The sequence below is a fragment of the Patiria miniata genome, unplaced genomic scaffold (genome assembly GCF_015706575.1).
Source record: "Patiria miniata isolate m_02_andy unplaced genomic scaffold, ASM1570657v1 HiC_scaffold_3, whole genome shotgun sequence".
NCBI classification, from domain to species: Eukaryota; Metazoa; Echinodermata; class Asteroidea; order Valvatida; family Asterinidae; genus Patiria; species Patiria miniata.
This window is the reverse complement of record NW_024037069.1, coordinates 31,091,820-31,102,865: the sequence shown is the minus strand read 5'-3', so window position 1 is coordinate 31,102,865 and position 11,046 is coordinate 31,091,820. Positions and strand designations below refer to the sequence as shown.

Here is an 11,046-nt window from a genome sequence, read left to right as displayed (position 1 = left end):
GTTTATGCTAATTATTTAATATTATTTGCACCACTCACGGCGCAACGTTTGGCATGAATGCCTTGTTAGTTAAACTGTGTAAATGGTGTGAAACGATTCGTCATAATCGTCATGTACAAAAGAGTCTAAATTTGCATAAATCGTAAATACCTACCGTGTAATGGGTATTTTTTTATTTATTGAAAAGTATATTTCCGTGATTTGTTTTCTCGCGAAAACATAGAATCGCTAAAATAAAGAATATATATATTGTTTCTGAACGTATTCAAAGGCAGTTAGTAATCGAGTCGCTTGGGTCGAGTCCAATTCCGAATACTGTTGTACGAGTGCGGCAAAACTTTTGCCAACCATATGTCCCTCGTAGCAATGCAGCCCCACAAGTATTTTTGCTAAAATCTATCGGCATACCATTAAAAAAAGACCAAAAATGTTCTACTTCGGTCAAATTAGTGAGACCCTCCATTGTAGATGTCCAGGACAAATTTATAGGTAGTAGGGACAGTACGGTACATGTAGAGGGGGAGGTTGTCTCCTAATGTATACAAATTATATGCATGGCTTTCTGATAGCTACCGGTACGTGTTTTTCAGGTGTCGTCCAAGGATGCGTAAATATCGTTTTCACAAATATTCTGCGCACGGTACGCGCAGAGGTGATCCAATCAATGGCATCAACCGGTCCTAATATCTACTGGGCGGGGACCAATTTATGCGCCTAATCAAGATTCGCATGCTCACAAATTCTCTGTTATTAGAGCATGATGACCTTGAGGGTTTTTTTGTTTTGTTTTTAAGTGACAGTTGTAAACAGGGCTACGAGTGTGTGTGAAAGTTGGATGCCAAAATTGGGCCCTATATAAAAAGTTAGCTCTTCGAGTAGGCATCTCGAAATGTCGATGGACTTAATTCATTCAACATAACTACTTTTGTGGGTAATCATCTTAGGATAGAAATCTCTCCCCAAAAGTCATCAGATTACCACCACAAGATTTAACAGAAAATGAATTATGATGAAATAAGCTTTAATCTCGATTTTTGGGAGTGCGACTGGGACCGGTCACGTGAGAGGGTTTAACCAATAAAAGGGAAAAAGAGTCCGATTTTCATACGAGTCCGATTTTCATATGGGGCATCTCCATGAGTAGTGACAAATATTATTATTCGGGGAAAATCTCAATACCGCCCTCTGTCGTTAGGCCCTCTGCCGTTGAAAATGTGCTATTATAAGGAAGTGTATTGTGCAGGAAAACTTCCGGGACAAAATTGTTACTTTTCTTTCGTCATGTTCGTACCGCCGTTCCAGATCTCTTCCTTCGTGTAAATCATGTTGTGAATCTGAGTAAAAAGTCTGTCACTTTGGCAAGTTCATTTCATCCTTGTTTCCCTTATATATAGGAGGAAGGTAAGTAATTTTAAAGCTTTGATTAATGTGGCACGCAGTGTAGACTGTAGCCCCATAAATGTGGCCTATTTACTGGACTGCCTCCGTAAACATAGGCCACACATCCACATGTACAAAAATCGTGTCGACGGAGCCAAATTTTGATTTTCACATTTAGGCTTAGTTTGTAGGGTTTGTTTGCTTTAGAAGCATACTCACCCTCTTTATAGGCTAATCAGAAAGTGCTGCCTTTTTCAGATGTATATTTTTTGTGAAATTTCATGTTGAAATTTTGATACGCAAACGTGTAAAAATGAATCTGGAAATTTCACAAAAAATTCCATTTTGTTGTCTTTTCTGTCTTCACAAAATACCTCTCAACAACCCTTTTGCATAAAAAAAATGCTTGTATTTATTTGTTTTCTTACTTACCTTTCGCTTTTTTTCCAAAGAAACCTCAGTTATTTTTACAAATTCGCTTCGCGAAATAGCTACTTCGCAATGCGATGTCACGGCGACTATAATCACGTGGCGACGACTGGTTCCCGCCGCGCCGCGCAGGGGCCAATTTTGAAGACATGATGAAAATGCAGTTACCAGTCCATAGCTATGTGACCGTACCGATAGCACGCTAGCAGTGCAGGCCACTGTCAACTGGTCGGATTCGACATCGTAAAAATGCCAAGAAAACACTGATGGAGAAAGAACATTTTTGCAAGTTAATTTACAGAATTGATCTAGCTTGTCTGTGTATGTATTTTCTGTGTTCAAGAGTTCATTTTGAGATCGCACTACTCGTATTTGGAGTGATACATGCCGCGTGTTTCCCAAAATTTTTGACCTTAAAAACAGGTCTGTCGGCCCATGGTGGGCCGCTCGCCACACACGCACGCATCACACACCTCGGAGTTTCGGCCAGCTCCCCGCGTCTTGACTAGCGTTGTGCATATGGTGCAAACGACCTGAATTTTCCATTATTTTCCGAAATTATCGAAGGTAAATATAGGCCTATTTACAATAATTAAAGGTAGTTTTTATTCACTCTTTGTTGCCACTTCATGTATAGCTTTCGTAGTGCAATGGAAATAGTTCAGGCTAAAAACTTCGCCTATAATTAAATACCCCATTAAATCTGCATTAAAAAAAATGGCAAAAAAAAAAGGAAAATTCCGACCGACCGATCCTATTTTTGAAAGGCATGTAATCGGAAGCAGAACTTCTTTTTTTTTGGCCTAAGTGCTAATTATTGCACCTCTGCGGACCCATAAATTTAGATGTATTTTCCATAATAGACTAGTTGCAACTTTTTATTGCAACTAATTGTGACTATTGAAATTGACTAGTCGCCCACGCCTACTTTCTGAATTGTTATTTAAATTGTTATTTGTTAGATTTTTCATTTTTTTTTCAGATTAATTGACAACAGACAAATCTGCAAGACAACAAGTCACGAGGGCTCAGCCCATTAAGGTACAGTGCACCGAACAGTTAACTTTACAATTATTAAAGTTTTGTATATCGAAAACTACTTTGTAAAAAAGAAGTCTTCCTTGTGTAAGGTGCAAATAATGGACTGTAAAAATATTCTCAATACAAAAACCTAAAAATGTTGAGAAACTATTTCAAAAAGAAGTGAGATGAAAAGTTGAAAACAAACATGGTCGTACATGGTGGAAACGATGTGTGGATGTTACTGATTGATTATTGACAGTCCCACCACATTCACTGTGTAGTATTTGAGGGGCATCAAAGATCCACTATGTCCACAGAAACATGTTGATTCGCAATGAACATGTACAAGTACATGTATGGTAATTTGATTTGCCACAACTATCATGACTATAGCGTTGTAACACCTACATGTATAGCTACATGTAGGTCAATTCGAACTTGATCAAGCATCAATCCAAACTATAGTTGGGACTTCCCAAACTATAGTTGGGACCATAGCTGTACTTGGGACCATACATGTAGCTGTAGTTGGGACCATTACTATAGTTGGGACTGATGCTATATTTGATCAAAAAATCACTGGGCGACATTTGACCTGTTGCCACAAAATGAGCTGAAATTCACCAATTGGGCATTACAGGGGGACAAGAACAAAATTTCAAAGGAGTGATCATTTTTTGTGCCCCCCCCCCCATAAATTCCTTTTTTTGGTGGCAAAATTGTGTGTCTGTTGCTAACTTTGCTACGACAACATGTAATATAATGTACATGTATAACGTTCAAGATTGTCAGCTTTGAACAGCACCCCCCCCCCCTCCAACACCGCAGCCCTCCCCCCACCCCCCCCCCCCCCCACCCCTGTGGATTTTTGGGGCACATTTTTGAAATTCCTTGCTACCTTCCAGCACGAATGGTCAGTCAGCAAATTTGTTGTCAACTCCCTTCCCAAAAAAAAAAAAATTGGTCTGGCGATGCCCCTGAATTCATGTACTAGAGGAAATGCCATAATTTGGTACATGAAAAGCATGATGTGAATGAGGTGGTGTTTTTTTATTAAAATGTACTGAGCTTCAGAAGATTGGTCACAATCAGGAAGTAAAATAGTGTTTAACACACAGAACACGCAATTTAAGGCAGTATGTGAATTCGCTCAAAACGTTAATCATTATATTCACTTACCGGCAGAGTTGTAATGACTCGAGTCAATGACTCGACTCGAGTCCGACTCGAGTCACATTTTTTGGCGACTCGACTCGACTCGAGTCCCGACGGGTAAATGACTCGACTCGACTTGAGTCACTGCGAGCAAATGACTCGACTCGACTCGAGTCCCTCATCAGAATGACTCGACTCGACTCGAGGAAGGCTAATAAGACTCGAGTACCAAAATAAAAGCAAAACTTACTTGCGAATAATATTTGCAATGACTTACGCTGCGCCGTTCGCGTTGCCAGTTTTTGTTCACGTCACGTTAATGTTCGCGAATAATGTACGTTTATATACAGCGGCAGTCTGTTTCCTTCCTCCATAATGAAACAACAAACATACACCGTGTCGCGGACTCCCACCTTGTGGTTCTATAGCATGTAATGCTAAACCCGGAACCAGACTTAAAACGCATTTCTCAATCCGTGGTTTCATCATTGGTTTCGGGCGATTTTGAAGTTCTTGGTGGAACGCTGGCTAAATTCATGTCCCAATTTCACACACAAAAATGGATACGGACAGGCCCACCTTTAAATAATCAGAAACAGTTTTGTATAATGCAATTAGGTTTTAACGTTGTCAGCGATCAGCGAACAACAAAATCTAGACCCGAAGCCAAACCAGTTATAAGACCGAAGTTTCACATCTTCTTATCTGTGACGTGAGCTAGCAATGGAAACTGTTGGTTGGGTACCATACAGCATACTTTATGTCTTTGGATTTCCGTAATAGACTGGTGCCTTGTATTCTTTCTCTCTTGTGTTTGTTGCTTTTTATTGTAAGTAAGTGTTCAAATATTTGTGACTCGAATTGACTCGAGCTAAATACTTGACTCGGCTCGACTCGACTCGACCACACTCTGTGACTCGACTCGACTCGACCTTGTTGACCTAATGACTCGACTCGACTCGAGTCACTTCTTTAAAATGACTCGACTCGACTCGAGTCAAAAAAATCAGTGACTCGTTACAACTCTACTTACCGGTAGGCCTATTTGTTTGAGAGTTTCAGTAGAAGATGGTCGAATGTGATTTGAAATTTGTGCAAATTGTAAACATTCTATTCATAAAGATTTTGGAGGAAAGTAATTTTACTATCACTTGATAGGGTCTAATACTGACATGTGAACTTTGATGTGGAACATTATTGTAAATCATGATAATGTTTTTTATTTCCCTATGGGGACCTTTTGTGTTTACTGTGTTGTAGTACACTTGAGTCAATCTGAGTCAGGGTCTCGAGTCAGTTGGGTCAAGTCTGAGTCTGAGACATGAGTTATTTGATTCAAGTCCAATTTGTGAGTCACAAATCATTTTTGTATTTTATAAACACATGTACATCCGGCATGCAACTTTTCCTCGCCTCCTCGATCTGCTGATCTGCTGATTTCCTCTTTTTTTTACTTCCCATATGTGCCATTAAAAATCGAAAAACCCTGTACAAAGTCTTGGAAGGATTCAAATTTCCTCTTTTTTGTGACTTCACAGTTGCATGCCTGGTACGTATGTAATTAACCTTTCACAAATGAAAAAGGTGTCAAAATGCCATTTAACTAAAAGTAGAAACAACATATAAATACATGTACATGTTCTGTATTGAAAATTTTTTTTAACTAAACCGGAATGTTCAATAAAATTGTGTGGGAAACAACATATTGGTGTGATGATGGTGCATTTTGCAGCTGCCGATAATACCTTACAGGTATTTGTTTGAATTTCCTTATCGAAATGAAAAACGCACCTTTTTAAAACCAATTCCGCGACCCGGATTTTCCTGCTTTTCACACACAAAATGAATGCCTTAAGTTTGAACCCGGAGAATAACATGGTAACCACTTCGGGTAGGAACCTTTGTGTAAGTTTTTATTTTATTTAAAGACCTGATAAATGCATTTTACCTGTTCACACTCAATTGTTTACGATCAACAATACTTCTAATCTTAGGAACAATATTTATTTCTGAGAACTGAGTCATTTCGAAACATGTGTTTAGCCCCCCCCCCCCAAAAAAAATAGTTCTGTTTCCAATTACATGGCATTCCAAAGTAGGGTAGGAAGGTAGGAATTTTTTTTTTCGGCCAATTTTTTTTGTGTATGATTACATGTATATGGAGGCGTCTGTGTGTAGTCAAGGGTAAAAGGTACAAAATGATGGAGTGTTTTTTTTTTCCCCTCATTTTTCCCGTAGACATTTTCATGTCTCCCTAATGTCACAGCCCTCTTTAGAGGCAAAATTTTATCCTTGCAAGTAGGTGTTTTTTTTGCTCGTGGTCTAATTAGTAAACATACCGAAATTCGTGGAAAAAGGACAAGGGAATATTGGGTTAGGGCACATTTAATTTTGAAAACTGTTGTGCACAAGTCCATGGGAAAGTCTTCCTAATGACCCATTCCTGGTTACAAAATATGTACATTTAAACATTTTCACAATCTTTCAAAAATTGCATCTTTATCTTTTTTTTGTGTACATTTTCTTGAAACAGTTTAAAATGAATTACTTCCTCCTTTCCTATCCTCCAGAAAGGATCTATGGCTTAATATTAGGGAAGTACCGTACATGTGTAGTAATTTAAGTTCTGAGAGCCTTTAGATTGTGTCTTGTACCAAGATTGGCGCTATGTCAACACCAGTTTGTGTACTGAAGGTCTAACAATTCTGATATTTGTTTGGAAAGGGAACATTTCTGTTAGTGTATGTTTCATAAAATAAATAGAATGTGTCAGTGTCGGAATTTCTTATCATTTTAATCATTTTGGAGGATTCATTGAAGAGTTTAGGATGGTACGGATACATAATTATATTGTACCTAAATAAGTGGTGAAGATTAAAAAAAGGCATACATTTACATGCATGGGATTATTTGCAATTAATCTTAAAAGCAATCTACCAAATCATTTTTAAAAAGCAGATCGTGCTTTTTCTACATGTAAGTACACCTTGAAATTATTTCATCTGGCTTGCTGTCATTTAGAAGAACATGAAGAAATCGAGAAATGTAAGTGATTTCCAGTGATCAGTCAATTGACTGTTTGTATGGAAATAAAGAGTGTAGTTGATGAAATCGTGTTTCGTGATCAAAAGGTTTTGCATTGTTTTCTCTGTTTTCTTAAGTGTAACATTTATTATCCACTTCCTTCTTTGGATTCTGAGCGGCGTTATTATTTGAATGGACAAAATGCATGAAAAGCAAATGATCCCGTATACCTTGAAATGAAAATAACTTTTGAAAAGCACTTTTCATCTGTACTACATGTAAGTTTTGTTCTGAGTTGAGTTCAACATTTGTTTTGAATTAGGCACACACAAGTTTTGCTTCCGGTTTCCCTACCTTCCCTATTTTGAGAGCCCCTCCCCTAATATTTTTATGGGAAAAATGAGGGGAAAAAACACCAAAAGCCATCAATTTCTACCTTTTTACCCTTGACTACACGCAGACGCCTCCAATAGATTGTACACAAAAATTAGCCAAACAAGAATTTCCCTACGTACTGTACCCTATTTTAGAATGCCATGTAATCAGAAGCAGAAATTTTTTTTTTTGGCCGTAACAAATTCCATAGAAATGTGGTGCTTCATGTGAACGTGACTTGGGGAACTGCGCAGCTAGAGTGTGCATGGTTCAGTTATTAAAATGAATCAAGCATAACAATGGGTGGAGCTGCCCTTTATAATACAGAGTGCAAGTTTGTACAATTATGTCTGGCTGTGGCTTGGGTTTTGCTTTTGAAAGCATTGAAATCCACGCAAACACAAGGAAGTAACTTCGATAAAAATACAAATTGAACATGAACGCAGTACATACATGTACAGTATGTGTTCGTGTACATGTACATGTATGTGCATAATCATGGACAGTTTTATCATATTACATGTTTCAACATTTGTTGAAAATAAGAGTATGGATGTATGTGTACATACAGAGGACGTAAAATTTGTGTTTTTTATGACTAAATGTAGGCCCAACACATGCCGACTTATTTTTGTTTTCCTGCAAAGGTAGCCTTATCATCATATTTCATATGGAGGTATGTTAATCTTCTGTAATACTTCATTTGACTAAATACTCCAAGGAAAAAATGTTGCAACCTGACGCCACTTTTTTCTTAATACATCATCTCAATGAATGTTATTCATTGCAAAAATGATGATAAGACATGAATCTGGGACTGAGAAACATTTCCGATTTTGTTAGGAAATAAGAAAATTTTCTTGACTCTCCATAGACATTGTACACAATCGAGGAAGAGGCGTCAGGTTGCAACATTTTTTTTCCCACTTCAAAATTGTTCGCTCTTGGGCAATTCCACAGTAACGGAAGGATGTTTTCACTCATTAAACAAAATTTCAAATGTGTATATCACAGACACTGTTAATAGTTACAGCAAACAAAATCAATTGTATTGCTATAATGCTACCTTCAATTTCCACACTTTTGGGGGGCATGAATGCCTCCCGTTTATGAATTATGAATATTAATGAGGTCGGTAACGGAAGGACGGTAAAACGGACAAGGGTTTTCCAACTTACTCGCATTTTGCGTAAACTCTGTGAATTTTATGGGGCAATTATATTTTAAAGTTAGGAAATTGAATCCCTGAAGCTTTATCTATACTATACCACCTTTCATTTGACTTTAAGTGTTTCGGTAATATAATTACAACGTTTTAAGTGGATTATAATTTGGTAACGGAAGGACGGTAACGGAAGGACAAAAGGTTTACTCAATTATAGCATGAACAAAATGTGAATTTACACTAATTATACAAGTGAAACAAATTGCTGAAATGTGTAGCTGAATGTGAAATCAACAATATGCAGACCTGGCATAAATAATTATACCCAAAAAACTATTGAGATAAAGATAGAAGCCTGCTAATTAATGATAACAAAAGAAAAATGAAAACAACCAAAAACAAATCATTCACGAACACAAGACAACTACAGAAATGAACTTCAAACCTATCACCTCAATCCTTAAAAGTATAATACACAGTATTTGAACACTTGAGTATATTGGTTACATGTTCACCAACAACTTTTAATAATAATACCGGTAGGTTCAGTGGTTTACATAAAGAGTGGGGGGGGGGGGGGGCAACCAGCCTACATGTACAAGGTAAAAACATCTACTGGTAGAACTGATGGCTTCAGAATCATTATGCTTTTAGGTGTTGCTTTTAATTGAACTCTAAATTCAATGTTTGAAATCAAATTACAATGATTTAGAGTAGTAGGCCCTACCATAAAATAAATAAACATCCAAACTGAAGTTGTTAACTTGGGCATAATTTGTCAAAGATTGCACCTCACATGTCTTACACATGTAAATTGAAGGAAAGTGCCCCAAACTACGGTACCGGTACTTTCTTCCATCTCATTTTTGACTTAATTTGCTTCTGGAATGGCTTCACAGAAATTGTATCTTTCTCTATTGTCCATGAATGCTGGTGGCAGCAACTTTATGATTTGATTTTCTGCAACAACTCCATACATGAACAAGTACTGGTACATGTACGGTACATTGGCATATATGTACATATACATTGTACATATTGTACATGCCTGTGCCATCCTTTGTAATAAACACCTTGCCCTGCTTATCCCTCTTTTGTGAAGGTGGGTCACATGAATGTCCTTTCAATGCTCATTATACATGCATGTATTTGCAGTGATTGTCTTTTTTCAAACATGAGCACAAATGTTGTAACATTTGATAAAAATACGATTTGTCCTTCCGTTACCGTCCTTCCGTTACCAATTTGGTAACGGAAAGACGTGATTTAATTAATTGTAATTAAAAAACGAGAAGTACAGCAGTGTCAGTTATAATGTCATATTGAAGGCCTACCTAAACTTGCTTTGCACAATAACTTTCAATGCATTCATACTGCAAGTTTTAAAAAATAAATTAAAAATATGTATTTTTTCGGTAACGGAAGGACATTTTTGAAGGCTGAAATATTAGAAGTCACTGAAGCGAAACAAATTACGCAAAACATTAAAAACAAGTTTCAGTCAGTTTTTCAAGGCCAATACTTTCTCATGACAGAAACTGATGGCATTAGTACATATTTTTGTGTGTGTATTGGTAGAATACTTTCATATCACTTTTAATCACATTTTTAGGATTTAAAGATGAAAATCTTGAAAATATAGACTTTTAGCTTTCATTTGATGCCAAATTTGTTTAAGTCACATGTATTTAAATTTGTTGGTGTCATGTCCACTTTGGTGTGGAATTGCCCTCTTTCATGCCAAATAACGAACACATTCAACATGTTCAATTGAATGTCATGATAATTAAATCTTTGAAGCTGTAGTTGAAGAAGTTTATTGGAATCATGTCATTTTTGTCACAGATCCCCATTCAAACTGGAAAGCAAGTTCGCAGTCATGGCACTGATGTGGCTGCTTCTGGGGTTATCAATTATCCCCCTTTTATGCAATGGTAAGAGGATGTCTTCGATCTTCATGATTTGTACATAGTATACTGGTACTTTGAGTAGATACATTGTATCCTTGTACACATGTATGATGAAAATGTACATAAAAAAAAGAAAAGTCACCATACATGTACATGTCATGCATGTAGTAAACTTCAAACTAAATAAACATTAACATATGTACCCGGTACAAGACTTTATTGTGACCAACAGCACCAAAAAATATGTTGATATTTTGATTTGTGTTTGAAGTAATATGTTGTCACAGAACATTCAGTATGTAGTCCTGTAACTTAATTTTTAATTAATGTTGTAATATTTTCATGGCCACTCTGTCTGTCAAACAAACTTTCGTAGGACTTAAAGGCAATATTAAACTGGGTGTCACAGCAGGAGATTACTAAAAGATGATCTGGTCTGTAAACAATCATGATGTCTTTATCAATAATATTTTTGTGTTACCTGTACTTATACAGCTCAGACCTGTGCACCTTGCCATCAAGATGCAACATGTATGGCTGAAAACTGTACATGCAATGCTGGCTTCACTGGAGATGGAATGGATT

At 37.0% G+C, this 11,046-nt stretch overlaps 1 long non-coding RNA gene across 1 annotated transcript; it reads left to right on the top strand.

Annotated features, from left to right (window-relative positions):
• The first annotated feature begins 1,223 nt into the window (after window positions 1-1,223).
• On the top strand, window positions 1,224-11,046 carry LOC119738716. The gene is made up of 4 exons (XR_005272494.1): window positions 1,224-1,401; window positions 2,792-2,850; window positions 10,397-10,485; window positions 10,957-11,046. It is a non-coding gene; the product is annotated as an uncharacterized LOC119738716 (long non-coding RNA).